The sequence below is a fragment of the Ceratotherium simum genome, chromosome 9, assembly GCF_057802395.1.
Source record: "Ceratotherium simum simum isolate JZ-2026a chromosome 9, ASM5780239v1, whole genome shotgun sequence".
NCBI classification, from domain to species: domain Eukaryota; kingdom Metazoa; phylum Chordata; class Mammalia; order Perissodactyla; family Rhinocerotidae; genus Ceratotherium; species Ceratotherium simum.
The window spans coordinates 74,134,582-74,160,403 of NC_141908.1; the positions used below are offsets into that span (position 1 = coordinate 74,134,582).

The 25,822-nt window shown below is 37.6% G+C and overlaps 1 protein-coding gene and 1 pseudogene across 3 annotated transcripts in view; one reads left to right on the plus strand and one right to left on the minus strand.

Moving 5' to 3' along the window:
- The window catches only part of PLCL1 (phospholipase C like 1 (inactive)), a 326,580-nt gene that overhangs the window by 18,539 nt on the left and 282,219 nt on the right, over positions 1–25,822 (plus strand). The window lies entirely within an intron of this gene.
- Positions 12,137–12,465, minus strand: LOC101406887 (large ribosomal subunit protein eL33 pseudogene; annotated as a pseudogene).

Here is a 25,822-nt window from a genome sequence, read left to right on the forward strand (position 1 = left end):
GTGGAGCCCTGACTTTCTGCGCTGGAGAAAGCGGGACCGGAAAGCAGTCAATCCCCTCACCATAGTCCCGTGTCCATGTGGTTACCACCACAACCAGGGAAAACGCTTCCTGCCCCCTCTACTACCGGCCAGGGTTTTTCTCCAATCATTTGGCAAGAAATTTGTTAGGCTCGCTCCTCCCTTATCTCTTTATGTCTTCCTTCCACTTGGGGCTTGTTTCCTGTTACAGATTTCATCTTTCGGGTGCATGACATCGGGGTAAGGTTTCCTGGAAGTCAGAACCCTCCCACAGGCTTTGGAAAAGGGCCTTTTAGCATAAATGCATGTGAGTAATCATATGCATTTGAGGTTAAAATCGATTTTGGTAGAGCAGTCAGTATGAAACTACTTATATATGAAAGAGAAGCCAAAGACGATAATGAAAGATGAACTTGGAACTACTTACTATTCAACTTACTTGGTGTACTAATACATTCAAAAACCCTTGTTCAGGTTTAAGCTGTGTAACCTCCGCAGAATGCATGTCTCTTTCTCAAGCTCTAAATTGGAGCTCTCAGCGCCAGTGTGTAGATTGCTCCCACACTACATCCATCCAGCTCGCTCCAAGTATGGTCTAGGCTTTTTCCCAACACTGACACATGGAAGTTTAGAACCAACAGGGAGGGAGATTTCTATATTAAAAGAAGAGTAGGTGGTAGTTGCAAATAACTTGTAGTAGTTTCTGTTATTTTGTGACTTTTAGATTATGTGAAAAGGAGTGTTCTATTCTGGGTGTGAATTTGGATAAAAAGGAAATGATCCCTTTTTTTTTTTCCTTTTAACCCACAGGTCAGAAAGCTTATTGTCTAGAAATTTAAAAAAAAAAATCACAATTAGGAAACATATTTTGGATTCTAAGATATCAATATAACATGTGGTCCTGTGTGTGTGAAAACAAGCATCGCAAGAGAGTTTAAAATATACCATCATGAAAAGCAGTAGGCTCTGTAGTGTTGTAAACAATAAAAGTAATGGAGTGTAAGGAATATACAAATTCTTGCAGCTAAATTTGCAATTTTTAAATTGTACTATGTGCTGGTTTATATTCTCAGAAGGGTCCTTGCTGAGTAATGGTGCCTGTTTTGTTTTGAAGTTTCTTTTTGACAAAAAAGGAGGGAGGCAACAGAGTATTGGCTTGATCTTTGCCCTATTTAATAGTAAAATAAGCATTTAATAAATGGCCTTTAAAATTAAAGTTATAGAAAATGAACTGAATTATTATTATTTTAAATTAGGTTTTATTGAAAAAGTAATATATGCATATGATAAAAACAAATGTTGCAAAGGAGTATGAAGGGAAGACCTCCAGCTACTCCACACTCCCACATAACATAGTCTACTACCATAGCTGTTAACCCTTTCTTATGTATCCTTCCAGAAATATTCCATGTATATGTAAGCTTAAGTATCTGTACGTTTCTTTGGTGGACTACTGATGCTCCTGATTTATATAATAAAATTTGACTAGAGTTTTATAGGCCTGTATCTTCAGATTTGCTCCAAACATTTTTGATGCCTAGAGGGTTGTCTAAGGTCATTGTGATGAGTCAGTTAATCTTCAAGGATAACCTGGTAGGTCATTAGTAGGTTTCGGTCCTCGGGGCCTGTCCCAGAGGCCTTCATTCCCTTCCAGTGGGTAAAGAGGCAGATGTTGGGCTCTGTTCCACTCTCTCTCAGAGATGAAGGACCTTTCTGTTGACATCTTGAATCTGCTGCCCCATGGTTTGTTCACTTTAGCTTAGTAAAAATAAGAGTTCCTTAAAAAGGTCTAGATCATATAAGAAATAAGTAGTACATGTTCTGTATTGAGAGAAGAATATGTTCTTCATAGTTTTTCTGAGTTCTTTTTATTTGGCATTGAAGTATACACAAAAAAGAAAGGCTTTAGTACAGATTATACTAATCAAACTATTAAATACTGTTCCGAATAGCCTTAGTACAGTAATAATTGATATTATGATCATAACTCTGAGCCCTTGAAAGACTGTGAATCATCAAATATTAAATTATTTTCAGTTCAATTTAGAGTATTGTTCTATTCTAATTATTTGACTGCTAATTCTCTATTAACTTGAATATTATATAAATCAGAATAGTGCATTCCTCTATCATGCCAGAAAACAGACTATCTTGTATATTAATAAAAGGAATGTTTTCAGTAAATTTGCCCTCCCTAATTTGTGAAAACATGTGTTTAGTTGAGAAAGTTTCATTCTCAGCTGATGAAAACAATGACAACATTTATCTTGACACATCTTCAGAAAGTCTTCTTTTTAGTATAATTGTGTTTTTTTCCTTTTATGCCCCATCCTAAATTTTAAGAAATTTAATGTGAGAATTAAACTAGTTTCTTTTTAATCTGTCCTTTTTCTCCCTGTGTTTTTTTGTGTGATTATTTTCAGCAGCATTGACATTGATAAATGTTGCATGTTTTTTGGTAAGTGCGTTGTTGTATACCACAGTATTGCAATAGACTCCATCTTAATTGCTTCTTGATGACTTGTGGTTTAAAATGACAAGTTAGTTACATGCAAGACTGATAATATCTAACAATTATGTACTATTCTGCATTTGAATCTATTTCTACTTAAGAAATTAGACCATTTATCTATCTGATACTTGATACCAAACTTATATGTTTAAAATATTTAACATTTTAGATTCTAATTTATAGTTCTATAACTCTGTAATGTTATGGAACTAGAAAGCGGTGTAGCTTATTCCCTATACTAGGTGGTGGGAATTGAGATATACACATGTTTTTAAAATAGCAGTTGTTTTTTCTTCCCTTATATGTAAAATATTGAAGGGTTCTAATTTTTTCCATTTCCTTTTGATTCTACTTAAGTATGAATTCTCTAGCAGAAATTATCGCTTGGATTTCATGGACATAGGTGTGTGGGATGAAGATAGGAGTTGGGAACAAGGTGCTGAGACCTGCGCCGAGGCAGTTAAAGGAATGGCTTTGGTGTTGTTCATGTCTCAGTATTTTATATCATGGCCATTCTCATTCTGTCATGTTCATTGTGGGGCTGGTACAGTGGGTTTCTGAGCTACAGTCTCAGAGATGTGCCTTGGGTGCCTGTTGACCCATCTCAAAATTATGGCCCTCCTCAGAGGGGCAAGAGGAATTTTATTCACTTTTATGAAGTGCTGCCTACTATGTGTCAGGTACTAAACTAGAAGCTTTCATGCATTATATCACTTAATCCTCAAGCAAACCCTCTGAAGTAGAGAAGGGAGGCAAAGAGCTACTGATGCAACGTGAGGTCAGGATTCATACTTGTGTCTTCTTCACTCCAGAACTTGTGCTCGTATGCTGATTCTTAGCTGCAGGAAGCCCACAATCCATGAATGCTTTCTAGGTTAGAAACAACATGAACATGTAAGAGAGGGGCAGAAGAGTCTGAATCTTGGGCCCCAAGGCTTGTGGGGTCAATTCCTCCCTGCTCCTCCCCAATTCAGAACACCTAGAGATGGGTGACTCAGAAACAGATTGCAAACTTTTCTGTCTTTGGTCATTTTGTTAGGCCTGCACTGTATTGAAAAGGCAGAGCAATTTGGCAGTTGTTCTACTTGTCAAAATATGGAGAGCACACCTGTTGTTTTATACCAGGCCCACTTCTCCCATGCGCTGCAGACGGTTGAGTTTGTGAAGGGTTGTCTTCTCTTTTAGACTGATGTGTAGAGGGATCAAGTACCTGGGGGATAGCAATATGTATTATTCTAGGGGAGAGATGGAATAGATGATCTTAAGTTAGAGCTCTGAAAGCTTTTTTTATAGAGACAGTTATGATTGACAAATAATTTAATTTTAGGCACACTGTAAGTTAAACAGGTTTCTGTAGATTGGCCTGGGAATTAATCAGCATTTATAGACTTTTTTGTGTCTGTTGAAATATGTGTTAAAAGTTTCAAATAACCAACTTGTGGGTGACTTTTGGAGAAACAACTTGATTGTACTACAGAGCTGGCCAACCTTGACTATAAAGGGATGCTGTGAACATGCCTGAATGGCTTCAGTTGGGGGTGCTCCTTCTAAGGTATGATTCAGCTGTATTAATGGTATTAAACTTCTTGGGTGGATATGTTTTATTATCCCAGTAACTTCAGTCAGAGTGTTTACTTTCTCTGAAATTGTGATAGAAACATGGTCACATTTCACCTTAGAAGTGGTTGCTTCTCATTGTGGTGCCTTTCTGATGTGATTTCTTATAGCATCTCTCAAGAGAATTAGGAATAGAATTTAGACAAAGAGGCTTGTCATTTTTTGATGAAAGATTTTAGAAGTTCCTGTTGATTACAGTTTGCTACTACGATCAGAATTTACACTATTTGTTTTCCTTCTTGGAAAATACATTAAGGTTCAAAAAGTTTAAGTTACATAGCCATTGAGGGGTTAAATGTACATTGCAATTAAGACTGAATGGTTGTTTTCCCAGCCTTTCCCTTTTTACAGTAGAGAAAACAGGTAATTAAATTTTGTGCAGTAAAATGTCAATTGAACATATATTGCCAAATAGCACCTCAGGCACAGCAGGGTGTTATGAAAAGACACTAGGAGACAGCCGACTTTTCCTTTGGTGCTACTGAACAAACAGTCCATTAATGCTTCTAGGTAATGCTGAGCAACTGGTCAGGCTGCAGGCGGGGAGTAACTCCGGGAAAGAATTGCAGCCGTTTTCCCTGCTCCCCCAGGGACTTCTGTTCAGCTTTAATAACTGTGAACATTAAATGTAGTTCCATTTTCAGGAGCAATATCCGAACTGAGACACGTATAAGATTGTAAATTCAAAAAATTATCCAGCTTAGAATTACTAAACAGAAGTAAGAGGCAACAGTAAAGTTACTTTTTGAGTTTCCTATTGGGATCTCAGCACCAGCAAATGAACCATCGGTTATTTGATGGAGAGAGAGAATAATCTGATTGTACTTTCCATCTAAATCTAAGGTAATAAATCAGTAAATCTTGCTGCAGTGAAACCTGTCAGTTCTACAAAATCCTCGTATTTTGATGTGTTTTAATAATGTAAAGAAGGTTTATTTGTAGTTTTATCAATCTTATTTGTCTCTGTATCCCAGTTCATCTCTGTATCCCAGTTCCTATAATAGAATACAATGGGCAGAATTTATTGCAATTCATGAGTATACTAAAGTGATAATAGCAATTAGGACCAGATGGTCAACTTCTATAGCAACAATATTCTGTCTTGTTTTCAGTTTTGGCCGATGTATTGTGTATTTCAGCTAACATTTGATGGCAACAAAATCAGAGTATGACGAAGCATTGGAATAGTCCCTTGGATTTAAAATTGGATTGGATTTGTAGTTGTATTTGTAACGTCTTATGTGGATGTGTTTAAGAGAGACATAATCTAGTTTATTTTCAACAGTACCATTTTAACTCAACTCACTAATAATTAATCTAGTATTACTTTGAGAAAAGTAGGATTTACGTGGTGAGCAGAAAAGAATCATTATTTATATTATCATTATCACTCCAGGAAGAAGAAAGGCAAGTTAATTTTGAAAACAATGCAGTCCATTCAAAACGACATAACAACTAAACTATTTTAGTAAGTGTGCTTAGTTTCCAAAGATTTCTTCCTTTGTATTTGTAAATTTATGGAAGTGTGTAGCTATTACAGGCAAGGATATTGTGTTTTTCCTTAACCATACAACTTTGCATTCAAAAGTTTAAAATATCTTTGAAAGATAATATCTGCTTTGTTAATTCTTTCACACTGACCTGTTCGAGAGCCTTTTACAAGATGCTCAGTATGTACTGGACTAAGCACAGCTGGTAGGTATAAGTAGGTAAACTTGTATTACGGTATGGTACAACGTAAAGGGTGGAAATGATGGTGGTGAGATAGTATTCAGAACACCTTCCCTGTGAGGTGTTGAGGGAGGTAAACTAAGTGCATGAGGAAGACAAAAAGAGACAAAGGACACTTTACCGTTAGCTGTCCACATTACAAGGCAGAACTTAAGAAGGCTGCTGATTGGTCTGGCCCCCGTGGCTTAGCGGTTAAGTGCGCAAGCGCTGGGGGCCCGGGTTCGGACCAGGCGCACACCGACACACCGCTTATCCCGCAATGCTGAGGCCGCGTCCCACGTGCAGCAACTAGAAGGATGTGCAGCTGTGACATACAACTATCTACTGGGGTTTTGGGGGGAAAAAAATAAATAAATAAAATTATAAAAAAAAAAAAAGAAGGCTGCTGATCAAGTTGTAGGTGCTTTTCCCTAAGGCCCAAGTGACTTCAAACCAAAGCAGGCCAAATAGCCTGTGTGCTCAAAGCCCACACCCCACATCCCAGATCTGTCAGCTGGTGATGAGGGTAGGCCACTCAGGAGCACACCCCCTACGGTAGAGAGTGAGGAGTCAGCAGGGGGAGAATGTGTTTCCCCTCCAAGCCTCCCTTGGCTCAGGCTGGGTTAGGGTCTGCCTCGGGAGAAGGGCAGCTGGGTGGGAAGAGTGAGTGCAAACTGCCCTGCTCTGCTCCCCTTCAGGTCAGCCCATTGTTGGGTTGAGGAGAGAGAGAGGAGACCATGCTATGTGCACTCTGACCTTTTTCTTCTTTGAAAGTTTCACTTCCATAAAATATAGGCCATCAGTGTCTTTGAACTTGCAGTTTCTTAATTATTTATCATGACTAATTTTTGGAGGAGGGAGTAAGGGTGGGGGTAGGGGTGGGACGGAGTCTGTACATCCCCTAGAGGCTGACATACCAGATGCAAAGACACTTTCAGCTTTTGGTGAACTCCCGTTGTTAAAATATTTTGGAATTATTGATTCCATGCTATAAATGTTATATATTTAGAAATGCTATTAATAATTAAGCAACTTTCTTTTTGTGTTTAATCTAATAGATAAAACACACGGTGACATCTTGAAGAGATTTTCCTATTGAGAAATCTTTATAATAATAGCAAGTGCTTATATAATTTGTGTTATGAGTCTAGCATTGTTCCAAGCACTTCCTGTGTATTAACTCAGTCAGTCCTCACAATAACCATATAACCATATGAGGTGAGTATTTTTTATTATCTTCATTTTTGTAGATGGAGAGATGTTAAGTGACCTGCCCAAGGTCACATAGCTGGTAAATGGCAGAGCCAGGAAATGGACCCAAATAGTCTGGCTCTACAGGTTGCTTTCAATCTTTATGGTATACATTCTCTTAAATAATATCGATTTAAACCCTAGCTATTGTGGATGAATTAGCAGACATTTTATGGTTACCTTAAAAACTAAGCTTAGCTGACAAATCAAAAAGAAATGATTCTGAGAACAGTTTTGGGAAACTCTCTTAAGGATCATTTGAATAAATGTTTTTAGTTTCATAACCTTTCCTGTAAAATGCCCACGACTTTACATTAGTCTTGTACCCCACTTTCTCTTGAGAGAAGTGGAACTCTTATTAGTATATTTTTACTCTTTTACCAGAATTAGCATCTTTACCATGAAGCAAGAGTTGATGATCCAACTTTGGTATAAATGACACAGGCTATGGATTTTTGTCTTCCAGCATCAAAAAATCAATAAGGAGTATCCGACTTTCTAATCCAAGGAAGTTGCAATTTTGTTAAGTGGTAGTGGATATGATGTTGTATGATTGAGATTTCCTTCTAATTACATTTGAGGTAGGTATAGTTCCTCACACACAGGAGGAGCTTGGTAAATATTTGTGAGATTCCATTAAACTGAAAGTCTCTCTAATCATTTAATTCCTTTCTTTTTTGGTAGAAATTACAAAGTTAATATGTGGGTCATTCAAATATATGATTATGTCATGAAATTATGCTTGTGGCTGCTTTTTTGTATTAAAAGTAATAAATGCCGTCTGCTGTGTAGGGATACAGTAAGGTGGCCAAATGGTACCCAGAGGTGTGTCCCCATCACTTGGAGAATGGCCAGGTGTTAAAGGCACGGTCAGCTCCTTTGTTGAAACACTCATGTGTCAGCTTTAACGATCTATCTGCAGTTATGTTAAGTTATTGGAAGGACATAGGACTTTGGCCTTTTCTTTCGTTCTCTCTCTCTCTCTCTCCTTTTTTTTCTATTGCAGCATTTGCACAATAGGGTATTTGGTTAAATTCTCTTACAGTGGATTTTTTTTGGAAAAAAATATAAGGCTTTCCTCAAACATCTGAAACTTAAAGGAAATATTTTCCCTAACACTTTCTCATGTTCAATTAGTATGAGAGCTAATTTTGTGATAAATACAGTGGGGTGTATGCATGTATGTGTGTGTATATGTGTGTACACACTTGTGCTAGACACACTGGAAGTCAGAAGCCTCCATAGCAGGTGACCTTTTGATCCCCAGCTTTCTACCTTACAGCCGGGATGATGATCTTCATCCAGAGACATGTGTGTCACAAAAGTAGCTGCATGGGCTGTGAGAAGCACACTCAGAAGGGTTAGCAGTTAAACTTGACCAGAAGTTGAGACTTCTGGGGTTTGGGGAGAAGAGAAAGAGAAGAATCAAGGTGGGCTAGAGGGGAATGGAGTCAGATGTGACCATATTTATAAATGGGCGGGGTAAATGGCTCAACAAATGTATGTTTACCTGGATCATTCTGCCAGAAGTTGTATATTTGGGAATTCATTTTTTTTTTATTTTAATGCCCTTTTGGTTTTTTTGGAGAGCCTTTTAACTAATTAATACCTCACCCCTTAACACACCTAATAGTAGTTCCTGGGCACAAAGCCCTTTGAACCTAGAGATTCCTGGGAAGATCTAGGAAGGATTGGTCTGGGTTGTTGGTGGGAATGCTTGGCATTAAAGATAAACTTTGTCTATTTTGCTGTTTTGCTAGCCCTAGCCCTAGGAAAGTTTAAGGAAATTCTTCATGGTTGCACCCTCAGCATTACAGGTTCACCAATACAGAGAAATGGCTTCTGACAAATAAATCTTCACAGAAGTTGGTGTAACAGAATGGGAGTAGTTTTGAGTGCTGGAATTAACCATCACAGCTTAAAACAAAAGGCCTAAGACTCCATGGATTCAGGGAACCATGAACTGTCTTATGGAGAGGCGGCTTCACTACTGCTCTTGCCCACGCCTCCTCCCCAGGCTAAATAAGAGGAGGACTGGGAGGGAGGAGGTAACCTTGGAGGGAGGTTAGGCTTCCTGAAGACAGCCTGTTCCTTCCACTTTCTTCCTTGTGGGGGGAAGAGCTCAGTCCACTTTCTGAGATTGAGAGAGAAGGGACTCAAGAGAATGTGTGATTGTGGTGGCATCCAACAGTCCCCCTCCCTACCAAGTCTCCCTATAAGTTGGGACTGATGCTCATCCCTTGTCTGGAAGGTACTGAGTTACTGGACCATCAGAGCCCCTAATGCTGTCCTGGGTTTGGAGAACACTGTAGAAGATGGTCACGCCTCTTGCTGGTGCCCCACCCAAAGAAGCCATTTGGGCAGAGGGACTCTATTAACAAAATGTTGGGGCAAGGGCTGGGTAAGGGATGGGAGGAAGAGGTCAGCGTTCAAGCCAGATCTCTAACACCAGGATGATGAATATGCAGGGAAGAAGGGCACTGTGGAGAAGCAGCAACTCCACAGAGGGTCAGCATTTGGATGCCTGCCTCATAGAGAGAACCAATAGTCAGTTCACTCTCAACCTGAGGAGAAGAAAAAACCAACCCAGTGGGGCCTGCAGCGTCCCTATGGGACCATCTATGGGGAGACCTCTCCTGTCCTTCCTCCCCAACCCTAGAAGGGAACTGCAGGGAGGAAGAGGAAGGGAGAAGTGGGTACAGTAGACCCACTCCAGTCCCAGCCACTCTGCCCACCATTCTAGCTTGCCTTGGGGGCGAAGGGGTAGAGATGAGCACCTTGAATTGAACATGAGATTGAAGTTTTAAAATGAACAGGACTGAGTTTTTAAGGACTTGAAAGAACCCTTCTAATAACTAAAAGAGACAGAAACCTTATGGAATCTGAGTGAGCTATTGGTAATAACTTGAGTACCCAGGGGCAAAGGGGATCTGAGATGGCATAGTTGGGAGGGAGCAGTTGTGGGAAAAATAAAACTCACATGTTTATACTCCAACAACTTGAGACTGCTTAATTATCCAATTACATTATTATAGAATTGGAGAACTTAGAGATCATTCTCTAATTTTACCCCTTCAGTTACTAAGCATGGCTGTCACCATCTCTCCCATTCTTCCAGGGAGCCATTAGAGAGATTGTTTATCATGCAATCGATAGGTAATGGAGGGTTCTTTAAAAATTTCTTGGTATAGGATAATAATGGGCACTAACATTGTCAAGGTCGTACATTATCTTTCATTCTTATAACAGCCTGGCAAGACATAGCTATCATTATTATTTCAACCTTTCAGATCAGAAAGCCAGGCTCTGAGAGTTGCGGAAACTTGTTCCAGGTCTCATAGCCATTAAGTGTGTGTGCATGTATGGTAGGGTGTGGGGAGGGCAGAATTTTCTTCCTATTTTCTTTTTTTCTTGGTGAGGAAGATTCTCCCTGAGCTAACATCCATTGCCAATCCTCCTCATTTTTGCTTGAGGAAGATTAGCCCTGAGCTATCATCTGAGCCAATCCTCCTCTATTTTTTGTACGTGGGATGTCTCTACAGCATGGCTGATGAGTGGAGTAGGTCCGTGCCCAGGATCCAAACCCGCAAACCTGGGCCGCTGAAGCAGAGCACATGGAACTCGAACCACTCAGCCACGGGGCCGACTGCCCTCCCTATTTTCTTTTATCCACCAAACCAACAATACCCCAATGCCAGTACCCCAAATTTCCAAAAAACGATGATTTAAGAACATATTGATCTGGTTGGAATGGGGCCAGGCAGAAAGCAAAGTTAAGGTGGTTCAACCTTGCATTGTTCTGCAATAAAAGCAATTCTGCAATAAAAGCAAGCATTTATTGAGCTAGTGCACATACATCATTTCATTTAAGTTGGAAGTCAGAGGGATCTAAGAAACAACAATATATCTGATGAGATTGGGATCTAAGAAACAACAATATATCTGATGAGACTGGAGGTTTGGGTTTCTTACTCTTCAAAACCTACATTTTAGAAACACTAAATATTAATTTCCTATCGCTGCTGTAACAAATTACCACAAACTTAGTAGCTTCAAACAACACAAGTTTATTATTTTACAGTTCTAGAGGTCTGAAGTTTGCAATGTGTCTCACTTTGCTAAAATCAAGGTATTGGCAGGGGGGTGTTCCTTTTTGAAGGTTCTAGGGGGGAAATCCATTTTCATGCCCCTTTCATCTTCTAGAATCTGCCTGCATTCTTTGGATCATGACCCCTTCCATCTTCAAAGCCAGCAATGGCCGGTGGAGTCTTTTTCACATCACACCACCTTAACTTTTATTTTCTATCCTGCCCCATTCTAACTATTCTGCCTCTGTCTTCAATATTTAAGCATCCTTGTTATTACATTGGGCTCACTTAGATAATTTTCCCATTTTAAAGTCAGTTGATTAGCGATCTTAATTCTGTCTGTAATCTTAGTTCCTCTTTGTCAGGAAACCTAACATATTCATAGGTTGTGGAGAATAGGATATTAAGATTTTTGGGGGCCATTATTCTATCACATCCTAGTTTCAGAACTAGGTCATTGTTGTAGTGATGATTTTTTCCAATTCTAGATAAGTTTTATTAGATTCTTTAAATAAAAATATAATTTGTTAACAAATATAAACAGTCCACTGGGTAAGATTTAGGATTTTGATAGTGGTTTTAAAGAAAATTAGTTTATGGATTTTAGGAACATTTCATTTCTGATGGCATCTGCAGTTTTACGTGATATAATTTTTATACTTTAATATATAGAACTTTAATAGAAGAGTGAACTGAAAGAATTCTTAGAGTTTACCTCACAATAGTTGAATCCACCTCTTTACAGATTTGGAAACTGAGACTTAATGACAGGGATATGTTCTGAGAAACGTGTTGTTAGGCAGTTTCATTGTTGTGTGACATCATAGGGCGTACTGAAGGGCAACAAAATTTGCCACCCTAAAATGTATCTCTTTATTATTTTTAAAATTTTTTTACTTTTTACACATTCACACTTTTATGTATTTACTTTTCAATAAGTTTAAATCCTTGCAGGGTACAGCATCACATGGATTCTGTATCCAATGGCCTTAGCAGGAAGGTTGCTTTGGAATTTGGCACGAACCATGCCACTGTTTCCATGAGCATGAGTTACCTTTCCCCAGCATACTTTGGTTTTATTAGGTTTGCCACCAGGAGTCACTGTGTTGTTCTTTGTTTGTACACATAAGCACATCTCTTGTCTAGATAGAATTCAGTTTCATCTCAAGTGTAAACACCTTCAATTTTAAGGGCTGTGTGCTCCCTCTGGTTCCAGAGAACCTGCTTATAGCCAGCAAAAATGGCCTTGGACCAGAGCCTTCCAGACATACTTATTGTTTTAGAACTCCTGTCTCTAGCATGCCTCCACAGCCTCCAAGGTGGCGGAAAGAGCAAAATGTATCTCTTTAACATGAGGATTATTTTAGACTGATGGTTTTTAAGAAACAAAAGACTCCAAGTTTTTCTTGTTACCTCTCCCTTAACTGCCTGAAAGAATTCAGATAAAAAAACCTGTCTCAGGAAGTGAGCTATCGCCTTAGCATAGCATGAACTAGGTGGTAGACAGGGAGGAACCTAGAAAAGCTTGTTTGTTTGGCTCCCCTCTGTGTTCTTCTGTTTCTGTGTGGCCAAACACTTGTTTTCCGAATGTTTGCTCCTTTTCACCTACCTGTGAATTGCCTTTCTACCCTTTGAGGTCCCTGACTCTCCCCACTCCAACATCTTCCTTTGTCTTTAGCTGAGGATGGTATTTAAGGTGAGGGCTTTGGCCATTTTGGCTAGTTACTTAAGTTTTCCTGGGTTTCTCCCACGTATACATGTTGTTAAACTTTGGTTTGTTTGTCACCTGTTAAGTTATCGCATGCGAGTTTAATTCTTAGACCAGCCAGAAGAATCTAGAAGGGTAGAAGAAAATTTCTTCCTTCTCTACAGTACTTACACAAACCTAGATGGTATAGCCTACTACACACTTAGGCTATTTTTTTTTTTTTAATGTTATTTATTTATTTTTTTCCCCCGAAGCCCTAGTAGATAGTTGTATGTCATAGCTGCACGTCCTTCTAGTTGCTGTATGTGGGACGCAGCCTCAGCATGGCCGGAGAAGCAGTGCGTTGGTGCGCACCTGGGATCCAAACCCAGGCCGCCAGCAGCGGAGCGCGCTCACTTAACTACTAAGCCATGGGGCCGGCTATTTGGTACTAATCTTATGGGACCACCATCATATATGTGTTCTGTCATTGACTGAAATGTTATTATGTGGCACATGACTGTGTTGTCAGTGTTAGGGGGTTTCCAGCCTGTATGAAAATGTAAGATGTTAAAATAAGAATAAGGCCCACAGTTTCCTCAGTGCTGCATATATTAAAGGGTAGTTTCCATGCAAGCTCACATCATAGAGAATCATAGAGAACCAATTGCTATCTGGTTTCATGGATAATAAGACCAGTTTATGGAATGTTTTCCATTGCATAAAGCCTGTTAAAAGCCAAAAGAGAAAAACAGTACTCTCCACTGACGTTGGGATCAACTGAGAATGTAGTGGGTTTAGTGGTATTAAATAAGATTAAAAAAGTTGGAATCATAATTTTAAAAATTCCTGGATGTAGATAATAGATATTTATATAAAATGAAAACCACACCGGATATTTTTGTTGTTCTGAACTCCTTTAAGAAAAGTCTGGAGAAAGCCAAACTGTGATTTAAGTCCTTTAACAACTATTCCTAATATTATCTTTTAAAAATATGCTTTTTTACAAAGTACAAAAACATTGCTCTGAGGCTTCTTATGGACATAAAAGCTTCACTTTGTGTTTATCTTATTATGTCTTAAATCCTCCTGAACTCTTATTCATGGTTTCAATTTTCATTTTTAGTTTTTACAGTTGAAAATGGCTAAAGCATTTTGAAGATCAAGTAAATGACTAAGGTAGATTATTTGTCTTATTCCTATAAGGATCCTGGTGCTATGACCCTCGAGGGACTGTCTTTGTAGTTTTCTTCAAGTATTCTTTTTCTTTTATCATTTGAGTCTTTTCCTTCATAAACTATTCTGTTTCCAGCTTTCAGGAAGTATGCCATTCATGGTTGTACCCAGTATCGTTTTCTTTAGGTGGTTGGTTTGAGCTACATCAGAATTTAAAATTTCACTATAAAAATCTTTATTAAAGGTGGAATTTAGCAGAGAATATTTATACATAAATCTCTGAGCCTTTGAAATGAGGGAGTTCACTCTCCATGTTTATAAATATTTGCATTTATTAGGAAGTTAAGTTGCTCTAACAGAGAGATCCCAACATATAGTGGCTTAAACAGGATAGAAGTTTATTTCTCTAATAAGTAACATTCCCCCAGTAGGCAAGTTATTCTGAGTCAGGTAAGTGGCTCTGCTCCATAAAGTAATTCAGGGATCCAGGTTCCTTTTGTCTTCATCCTTTAGGATGTTATCTTGTCCCTTTGATTAAACTGGCCCACCGCCACCACATCCTCCTTCTAGCCCATAGGAAGGGGCAAAAAGAAAGTGGAGGGCAAGTAGCTTTCTTTTAAGGAAGTAACGTATAAGTTGCACATATTATTTCTACTCATATCCCATTGGGCTGTTAGTCATATGGCCATACCCAGTTGCAAAAGGCTAGGAAATGTAGTCTGTACCAGACAGCCATGTGCTCAGCTTACAGTTTAGGAGATTCTTATTAGTAAAATGAAGAAGAGGAAACTCTAAGGTTAAAAGAATTAGTCATGGAATATATTCTTACCCGGAAGAAGGAATCAAAGTGTTTTGTGTGATATGAAGGAGTCAAACATGATGTTTTGAGTTCACATTGTTTGATCTGGTTAGGGCAACTGACAAGAACATGGCTCGTGTGCTACTAGGGCCTATTTCAATACTTGTATGAACTAGTTAACTTCAAAGTTATGTCTTACAGACATGAACTGCACTTTTTATCCTGACTTGCAAATGCGTACCATATGTGAATCATAGAGAAATCTCAAACAAGAACAATGCAAGATGTCATGAGTAACTCCTGTGTGCCACACACTGTAGGAAAGACTCTGATGGACTGTCTTAGGTGAGCCTCTGGAGGTTGTCGAGTGCAGGTAACCACACCAGAGCAGGAGCCCCTGTGATGTGTGGATATTGGCGTCTGTTAGCAGGGAGCTCCTTCTCTCATAAGGGGGCCAATTCTGTTTTCAGGCTGCTTTTGTTGTTTGAAAACATTCTTATGTTGAGCCCAAATCAAATTCTTCTGTGATGCATTTCCTAGTCAGTTTAATTTCTATCTTCAGGGGCTAGAAAAAGTAGTTTTTAAGTCCTCATGTGACAGTTCTTGACATGTTTGAAGAGAGTTATGTCTCCTCCCACACTCCCACCACAATAATAACCCCTGACATTTATTGAGTATTTACCATGTTTCCGTGTTCTAAGCACTTCACATGTCTTAACTCATATAATTCTCAATAGGCTTATGAAGTAGGCACTGTCTACTCCATTTCATAGATGAGGAAATTGAGGCACAGATAGGTTAAATAACTTGCCCGGATTCACATAACAAGTTAGTGGCATGTTCTGATTTGTCAGTGTTTCATTTAAAATGTTGTTTCTAGACCACAACACTGGTTGCTATGCTAGATGCACTGCGGTCCATTATAGTGCAATGTTTTACCTCTCTTTCTCTGGATGCTGTATTTCTATAAATATAAATCATCAAGGCAATTTTACTTCTGGGGAAAAAAAAAACATATTCCATTCACAGCCGTTCAGTAAGTTGTCTTTATATTCAAGAGGCTATGTGTCTGAATTCAAGAGGATATGATGGGTTGACTGAGGGCAGGCTTGATATGGCAGCTGCTTTCAATTTAATATAATCTGTAAAGCCATTTTCTTAAATAGGGAAGTAACTGGTTAAAAAAAAAAGTAGTTAAGAAAGATTTTTCTTAATAACTGTGTGAAACAGTGGAGATAAATTCGGGATTTGGAGAATGGCCAGAAGTTTCTAGAATTAGGTGCTAGGTCCAGGAGGTGCCTGCCATTAAAGGGGTGGGCCCTAGGATTGGACTACTTGTAATGGAATCCTGATTCTGTTTTTTTTTTTAGTTCTGTGACATCAGGCAGGTTCCTTAATCTTTTTGACTCAGCTGCATCGCTATAGTAGAACCTACTTCATAGGGTAGTTGGGAGGATTAAATGAGAGAATTAATGTAGAGTGCTTAGTTAGGTAGTTGACACATGGTAGATAGTTAATAAATGCTAGTTATTATTTGGAAATAGAAAAGATAAAATCTGAGACTAGTTTTGAGGTAGGAATAGTCAGGACTTTTCAGAGATATAAAGGAATCAATACGTAAAAATAATTCTTAAGATTTTGATCATGAAGGTCTTTGAACAGAGTGGTATTTATTTATTTTTTTTGGTGAGGAAGATCAGCTGTGAGCTAACATCCATGCCAATCCTCCTCTTTGTGCTGAGGAAGACTGGCCCTGGGCTAACATCCGTGCCCATCTTCCTCTACTTTATATGGGATGCCACCACAGCGTGGCCTGACAAGCGGTGCATCGGTGTGTGCCCGGGAGCTCAACCTGGGCCGCCAGCAGTGGAGCATGCACACTTAACCACTACGCCACAGGGCCGGCCCCCAGAGTGGGTCATGGAGCAAAACCTGTCTTTTGGCTGCTGGGTATAACCTGACTGGGGTTGAGGTGGTCACTCTTCTGATGTTATGGGGACTCCAGTGTCTCTGCTCATCGTCTTTGGAGTTGTAGAGATTGGTCATCAATGGTTTTTCTCTGATTTCTTGCAGCACTATAAAGAAAAATATGTAGAAACTTTGATGTTAGTTGATATAGTTGATAGATAATTATAGTTGATACAGTCAATAGTTATTAAAAAAAAAAGCTTCCCATCCCTACCAAAAAAGTCCTGTAAACCAACCAGCAGTATTTTTAATTGTGACCCTATTTGCTGCTTCTCGAAAAACAGTTGTACAGTTTTTGCTATAGGGTCAAGTTTGTTCAAAGATGTGTTTCAGCTTCCTCAAATTCTAGAGTAAAAGCATGAGCTATATATGAATTTAGTGTAGCTCCATTTAGTTCAGCAAATGATTTTTAAGTGCTTACTGCATTTGACACTGTTCAAGTTGATTGCTTCAAGTTGATTGAAATTTTAGAAGAAGCCCCCCTAACCCCTACCCTGGCACTAACTCAGCCTTGGGGAACACCAAAAACTTGGTAAAGGCATCTATTAGAAATAGCTTCCTCATTAATGTAACTGAACTGATTTCACCTTACAATTCAACTAAATCTTTGCTTTTTATTTAATAAAAGATCTCTTACAGCTAATTACTTCAGACTCCTTTTTTCTCCTGGAATTATTCTCATTTTGGGATAGTTTGTGAGTATATGCAAAATGTGAATGAAAACTTGACTAAGTTTTAAAGAAATCATGTCTGACTCAGACTCAAGTTTTCTGCACGTTTAAGTTTCTGTTTTCCTTGTTAGATTGTAAATTCCTTAAAAGCAAGAATTCTTTCAAACTGTTTGGTTTGTGGTCCTTGGAAGGGACCACAAAAGGATAGAGTATAATGCTCTGTAAAGATAGGAGCCTTAAATAAATAATGACCAATCTTAAAATAAATCTGTAAAATTAAGGAAAGGAGTGAACCGTAAAATTGGCATCTATTACTCAATTTATTATGAGTAATAGTATGGTTAAGGGGCAATGTTGTCTATTTTTTTCTGCGGCCTTTTCAACCAAGGCTACTGAGAATCCGAGAAGCCTCCTCCTGGCCTTCTGTCTTAGATGTTGCCTCTTGCTAGATTCTGATGGGTGAGGTGCAAGTCAGTGGGTGGAAGAGGATATAAAGGATGCAACATTTTCTGCCTCTTTCTTTATATTCATTAGATTTAAATACAGCTTCCTTTATTAAGGCATTCAGAAAAAATTGGAATTTCGGCTGGAATCCTTGTGCAAAACAATCATGGATTCAGTCTGAAAGGTTGTAATAAGAAATAGAAATAATGTTTTGCTGCATGACACTTGGCCCAATCCTAGCAACCCCCAGTATTCTCTCAGTTTATCAACTATAACCTTGATTTTCACAAGAAGGAAATAAGTTAGAAAATATCCTATAATCATGGGAAATTACAGTGTCCTTTGTTTTTTCTTTGTTAGAATCATTTTACCAACTCTGAAGAGAGGGACCACATTTTAGACTTTTCTTGTTTCCTCTATAGCTCCTACTAAGTGTTACACACATACTTGATTTATTTCTCTTCCCAAATTGAACCAAGATGTCTTGTTCTCTTCCATTTTCCTGAAAGGATCCTTGACCTTAGTTAACATGGTCTGCCATCACTAGGTTCACTTGACTTAATAAGAACTTAAATATTTGGTAGACAGCTTGGGCAGGGAAGAGGACACAGACTTGAGAATTGGATCTGGAGTCCTGGAATCTCAGCTTTGCTACTTACTAACTGTGTGATCATAAGCCAGTTTTTAAATTTTTCTGAGCCTGAGTTTCTTCATTGGTAAAATGGGAATTATGATTCCTGTCCTGCAAGTTTGCTATAAGGCCTGGAGGTGAGGAATGTGACGTATCTATATAGATATATTTAAGATATATTTTAAGTATATCTGTACCTAAAAAAGAGAGAACTTGACAATCCATTTAACTGGCAGCTCCTCTATTAAAAATACTACCCATATGGAAAGTCTATAATTCTACAAAAATCTTTATGATACGGTTTATCTACTTTCCGAGCAGCTGTGGCCAGTATTTCCTTCTGAATGGCTTTTCACCCAACCTCACAACAGCAGTGAACTAGTGTTATGAGAAGTCCTACTGACTGCCACTATCTCTTAATTAAACCATATATGACATTCATTCAGTCAAATTATCCTTCAGTTATCCTAAGATGCCTTGCCTGCAATATTTTAAGTTAATGTGTGTGAATACGGGCCATACCTGGCATCTGAGCCCTGTCATTTACCTACACTTCATTCTGTGAGTTATAACTAAAGTAAAAACAATGTTAACTTTTTAGGTAATTATGTATTAAGGAATTTCTTAGTTATGATAGATTTTGACTCTTTCATTCAAATATTGAAAATTGAATTGACATGTAATAATATATATGTCAGGATGGGGAAGGATGTGGGCCTTGTGTCTCGTTGTTCAATGTTTTACATTATTAAATCTTTAAATATGTGCTTAATATCTCTTCTGTGGAGCCAAGGCCATTGAAATTTGACTCTACTAACAGCCTTTTTGGCAGTGCTCATCATTATTTTTTCATGCTATGCTATTTGGCAAAGTTACTTTTAATGATTGATTTATTCATTTGTCTTTTCGCTGATGCTTCTAATATCTGTGACAGGACTATACTTTGTAATATAGAAATTCAAAGATGAGGCAGACATACTTTATACCCAGTGTATTAAAACTATAAAAAAGAGGTGCTGTAAACGAGGTAGAGATCTGAGCTAGGTGCTTAAAAATGCTTATTGAATGAATGAATATGTCCAGGCCTGTATATTTATTTGCTGGATATTTCTATGTCCCCAGATTGCCTTTCTATGTGTTCCCCAGCCCGTAAACAGCACTATCGTCTCCCCACTTGCCATTGCTAGCAATCTGGTTGTCATCTTTGGCTCCTTCTCTCTCCCATCACATCCAATCTATTCCCATGTTCTCTGGGTTCTACCTCCTGAACAGTTCTCACTGCTACTCTAGTTCAGGATACTTCCACACTTGCCTACTATCACCACAGCATCTTCCTAGCTGACTTCTGCCTCCAACCACCTTCTTTTTCCTAATCCATTCTCCAGGATAGTAGCTAGAGTCATATTTCTAAAAGGCAAATCTAATTGTATTATTTTCCTGCTTAGAACTTTTTGAATAGTTCCCACTGCCCTAGGAATAAAGTGCAGATCCCTTCTTCACATGGTTCAGGAGGCCTGGTACGATGTGGACTCTGCTTATCTTTCCAGCTCCATCTCCTACCTCTTCGTACCTCTCGCATTCCATTTTATGAGATGACACCATATATAGAGCATAGTGTCCTGCCCGTAGCTACTCGATATATGTTAGCTAGTCTTCATGTGCCTTCTCTGAAAGTGGCACAGCTGGAAAAAAATGTTTTCAGGAGCATCAAACAAGGGAGATTGAAAGGGAGAGAAGCTCAGAGTTGATAAGAGGATATAATAATATAATCTAGGTATTGGCAACTAAATGGATAATGGATACCATGACAGAGATTAAGAAATTATTAAATCCATTAAACTTTTGAAAAACATTTTTTTGGGTTGGTTTAGAAAAATAATTCAGTGTAGCATATAAAAAAGGACTCTCTTGGATCTTAGGTTTATTTTTTCCTGAGATTATGATCTAGTTTAGAAAAGTTGCCAGATATTCACTCTTCAAGATTTACATTGTTTTCCAAAGCCGCCAAATGGTCATGGCACTGTTGTTAAGTGTTTAGTTGGCTACAGAATTTCCTTAAATTGTGATTTTTAGTCAATGGAATATGATGACTCACAGGGAATGTAACTGTTTTCTGATTTAGCTTACTGATCTTTATCTTTACGTGGTCAAAAGTCTACATTTCTATTACTCTCACAGATTAGCAAATGTGTTTGTGTATAAGGGAGGAAATAAAATTTAATTTAGCTAACATTTTGTGTCTAGCCTGACAAATATTATTAACTTGAGGTTGTCTCGTTTAGGTCATGCTTTAGAGATGAATAGAGAAAAGTTTGTCAGTACTGTTTTTCTGTAGTATTATTATAATTTGGGTCGAAAGATTCATTTTCATTAGTTTGGAGTAAATAGACCTTTTGAAAATATCAGTATTTCAATTCAATGATGTTGCTTTGTTTAATGAAACCTTTTGCGAGAGGTTGGTTGGTTTATCTGATGACTGTTGTCAAATATCTTTGGAATAGTATAAATACTACATAAAGGATTTTCTTATATTGTTGAGATGTTTTGATGATCAAAATTACCTTTGGGTTCAAAACTTAAGGAAACTGATAGTAAAAAACAAAACAGAACATTTAATGCCTTTGAATTTTTAAATTGGATTCAAAGTTTTAATTTTTTGCTAATTCAAAATATATGTTTGATTAAGTAGAATTGTTATCTAGTGTAGGATTTAAAAATTCTTATGCTTGGATGATTATGATTTAACAATCAAGTATGAATTTTGGAAAAACATTCAGTAATGGTAATTTGGAAGTTTAGAACAAATCTTTTAAAATTTCTCATAGCTTTGTTATGTCAAGGAAACCTTTGTAAAAGTATCCACATAGTGATGTGAAATGCACTTGTATGGGCAGAAAATTGATTGCTGTGACCAATTTTATAATTATTTGCATAAATCCATAATTAAATATTCTAATCATTACATTTGGATAAAAGCAAATATTAAAAGCTGTTATGCCCCCTTAAGAGGCATATTAAGAATAGATGGAAACAGAGTGTCTTTTACTGTCCTAAAACAATTCTACAAATGGTTACCACTGTCTTTCAAAAGTTAGGGGTCCTGTTAAATCCATTATAGTTCTTTACACTGGCTGCCAGCTGATTGTGTAATTATATGCCGTAGAGCACAAAGCATGATTTATGATGCTGTTGTTATGGTGTTTCTTACTAAATAGGAGAATGAAAAATAGAAAGTATAGTGTTGGGCAGAAATACTGTAGGTAGGGTTGTCAGACAAAATACAGGATGCCCAGTTAAATTTGCGTTTCAGATAAACAACACATAATTTTTCAGTATACGTATGTGTAATGCAAAAGTTATGTATTGTTTATCTGAAATTCATATTTAACTGGGCGTCCTGCATTTTCATTTGTTGAAACTGGCAACCCTGGCTGTGAGTGATTGGGTAAAATATAGGTAACAGTGAAGGAATAGATTTTTCTGAAGGAAGAGAATTTTTCCTCAAAATTCCTCCAGAATCAAATAAAGAATGTCTTTGTCACCCAGCTGGTAAATCAGTCTGGAGCTTGGATTTGAACCCAGGGTATTAGCCTCAAGAGCCATGCTCTATCACTACCTCTCATATACTGGTGTTTGTGTTAGTGAAATTAAAAGTAATTCTGATATTGCACATTATTTCATCTTGTATTATATTGAAGTTTTGACATCATTAAAGTCATTAAAAGATATCTTTTGTTTTACATTAAGAAATTAACTTTGTTCATAAATTGAATTTTTCTCTTTTCTAAAGTTAGGTATTTTTGACTTGAGAATTTTCAAAAAACATGTAGGCTTTTGTCGTTCTGTTTTAAGCGGTGTTCATTAGTTTAATGAAATGATTTTTTGCTGCATGATTAATAGTGCTTTGCTTTTAATTTTCTTGTTAAGACTGAATTACTGTGTTTGCACCATGCAACTGGGAAGCAGCCATGATTTGGAGCCGCCCACTGCTCTGCTTGTTTCTTTAGCTTGGCTGGCCTCTCTCTCTTCTGCTGTAGCCATCCATCATCTGGTGCTCTTTCCATGCTATATAGGACATATTTTTTCCCAGGAGTGACAGTGGTTGCCTTTTATGACTTAGCCCCCATTAATAATCAGGCAGGTATCACATATGATATCTTGCAATAATTCATGATCTGCATTCATTCATTTATAAATATAAATGCATAAAATCTAACAGTCACAAAAGACTAGAAACTGGAACCTCTTAAATACAAAGATGAGAACATTGCAAGCTACGTTGTTAAAATAAGCTCTTGCGAATGGTTGAAATGACTGAGCTTGATTTTTATTTTTTAACATCTTTTTGTTTTTTCTGTTCTAATGGAACCTTTCCTCATAGGGACATCCAATAGTGATACCAATTTAGAATATTCAAGAGTAGAGAAGGAGACACTTTGATTAAATGGTAGAAAAACAGACTAGGAACTATTCAGAAAGATGATAAGGGCTTATTTACTAATTAATTAATTTAATCAAACAACTGATATTGGACTATAGGAGTAAATGGACTAAAGTCTTTCAGAGTTTTTTTTTCTTAGTCTACATTTTATGTTTTAAAAACAAACTCTGTGAAAGAATCTAATGAGATCCTAGTGAGTGGTATAAAAAAAGTATCAATTACAGTGATACAACATTTGCATTTAAAAATGTGTATCATTATTTCAGTCTGCAGCTTCAGATTATGTTGAAATTTCCCACTATGGCAATCAGATAACTGAAATGTCCAAGATTTTTTTTTAAATTGAGGTGGAGCTGACATAATGTTGTATTAGTTTCACTTGTACATTATAATGATTCAATATTGGTATATGCTGGGACATGATCACCATGATAAGTCATTACCATCTATCACCATACAAAGCTACAGATTTTTTTTTCTTGTCTTGAGAACTTTTAAGATTTACTCTCTTAGCACCTTTCAAATATGCAATAAAGTTTTATTTATTATTTATTTATTTATTTTTTTGTGAGGAAGATTGGCCCTGAGCTAACATCTGTTGCCAATCCTCTTCTTTTTTCTGAGGAAGACTGGCCCTGGTCTAACATCCATGCCCATCTTCCTCCACTTTGTATGGGACGCCACCACAGCATGGCTCGACAAGCAGTGCGTCAGTGCGTGCCCGGGATCTGAACCGGTGAACCCTGGGCCGCCGCAGCGGAGCGCACGCACTTAACCGCTTGCGCCACCGGGCCGGCCCCACAATAAAGTTTTATTAACCATAGTCACCATGCTGTACATTACATCCCCATGACTTATTCATTTCATAACTGGAAGTTTGTACCTCTTGACCCCCTTCACCCATTTTATCCACCTCCAAACCCCCTTCCCTCTGGCAACCACCAGTCTGTTCTTTGTATATATTAGTTTGATTTTATTTTGTTTATTTGTTTTGTTTTTTAGACTCCACATGTAAATGAAATCATAGGGTATTTGTCTTTCTCTGTCTGACTTATTTCACCTAGCATAATATCCTCCAGGTCCATCCACGTTGTTGCCAATGGCAAGATTTTGTTTTTTTTAATGGCTGATTAGTATTCCATTGTGTATGCCACATCTTCTTTATCCATGCATCCACTGATGGACACTTAGGTTGTTTCCATATCTTGGCTATTGTAAATAATGCTGCAATGAACATAGGGGTGTATATATCTTTTTGAATTAGTGTTTCCATTTTCTTGAATAAATTACCCAGAAGTGGAATTGCTGGATCATATAGTAGCTCTATTTTAAATTTTTTGAGGAACCTCCATGCTGTTTTCCATAGTGGCTGTACCAGTTTACATTCTCATCAACAGTCCATGAGGGTTCCCTTTTCTCCATGTCCTCGCCAACACTTGTTATTTCTTGTCTTTTGATAATAGCCATTCTAACAGGCGTAGGGTAATATCTTATTGTGGTTTCGATTTGCCTTTCCCTGATTAGTAATGTCGCGCATCTTTTCATGTGCCTGTTGTATGTCTGCTTTGGAAAAATGTCTATTCAGCTCTTCTGCCCATTTTTTAATCAGATTGTTTGTTTTTTTGTTATTGAGTTGTATGTGTTCTTTATATATTTTGGATCTTAACCCCATATCAGATATGTGACTTACAAATATCTTCTCTCATTCAGTAGGTTGCCTTTTCATTTTGTTGATGGTTTCCTTTGCTATGCAGAAGCTTTTTAGTTTGAGATAGTCCTACTTGTTTAGTTTTTCTTTTGTTGCCCCTGCCTTTGGAGTCAGATCCAAAAAATCATCGCCAAGACCTATGTTAAGGAGCTTACTGCCTATGTTTTCTTCTAGGAGTTTTATGATTTCAGGTTCTTACATTAAAGTCTTTAATCTATTTTGAGTTAATTTTTGTGCATGGTGTAAGATGGTTGTCCAGTTTCATTCTTTTGCATGTGGCTGTCTGGTTTTCCCAACACCATTTATTGAAGAGATTGTCCTTTCTCCACTGTATATTCTTGCCTCCTTTGTTGTAAATTAATTGACCATGTATTTTTGGGCTCTCTATTCTGTTCCATTGATCTGTGTGTCTGTTTTTATGCCAGTATCACACAGTCTTGATCACTATGGCTTTGTAATATAGTTTGAATTCAGCGAGTACGATGCTTCCAGCTGTGTTTCTTTCTCAAGATTGCTTGCGCTGTTTGGAGTCTTTTGTGGTTCCATACAAATTTTAGGATTGTTTGTTCTACTTCTGTGAAAATGCCGTTGGAATTTTGATAGGGATTGCGTTGAATCTGTAGATTGCTTTGGATAATATGGACTTTTTAACAATATTCATTCTTCCAGTCCATAAGCATGGAATATCTTCCCGTTTATTTGTGTTCTTCAATTTCTTTCATCAATGTCATATAGTTTTCAGTGTACAGGTCTTTTGCCTCGTTGGTTAAATTTATCCCTAAGTATTTTATTCTGTTTGATGCAATTGTCAATGGGATTGTTTTCTTAATTTCTCTTTCTGATAGTTCATTGTTAGTGTATAAAAATGCAACAGATTTTTGTATATTGATTTTGTACCTTGCAACTTTATTGAATTTGTTGATTCTAACAGTTTTTTGGTGGCGTCTTTAGGGTTTTCTATATATAAAATCATGTTGTCCACAAATAGTGACAGTTTTACTTCTTCCTTTCCAGTTTGGATACCTTTTATTTCTTTCTATTGCCTAATTGCTCTGGCTAGGACTTCCAATACTTTGTTCAATAAAAGTAGTGAGAGCAGGC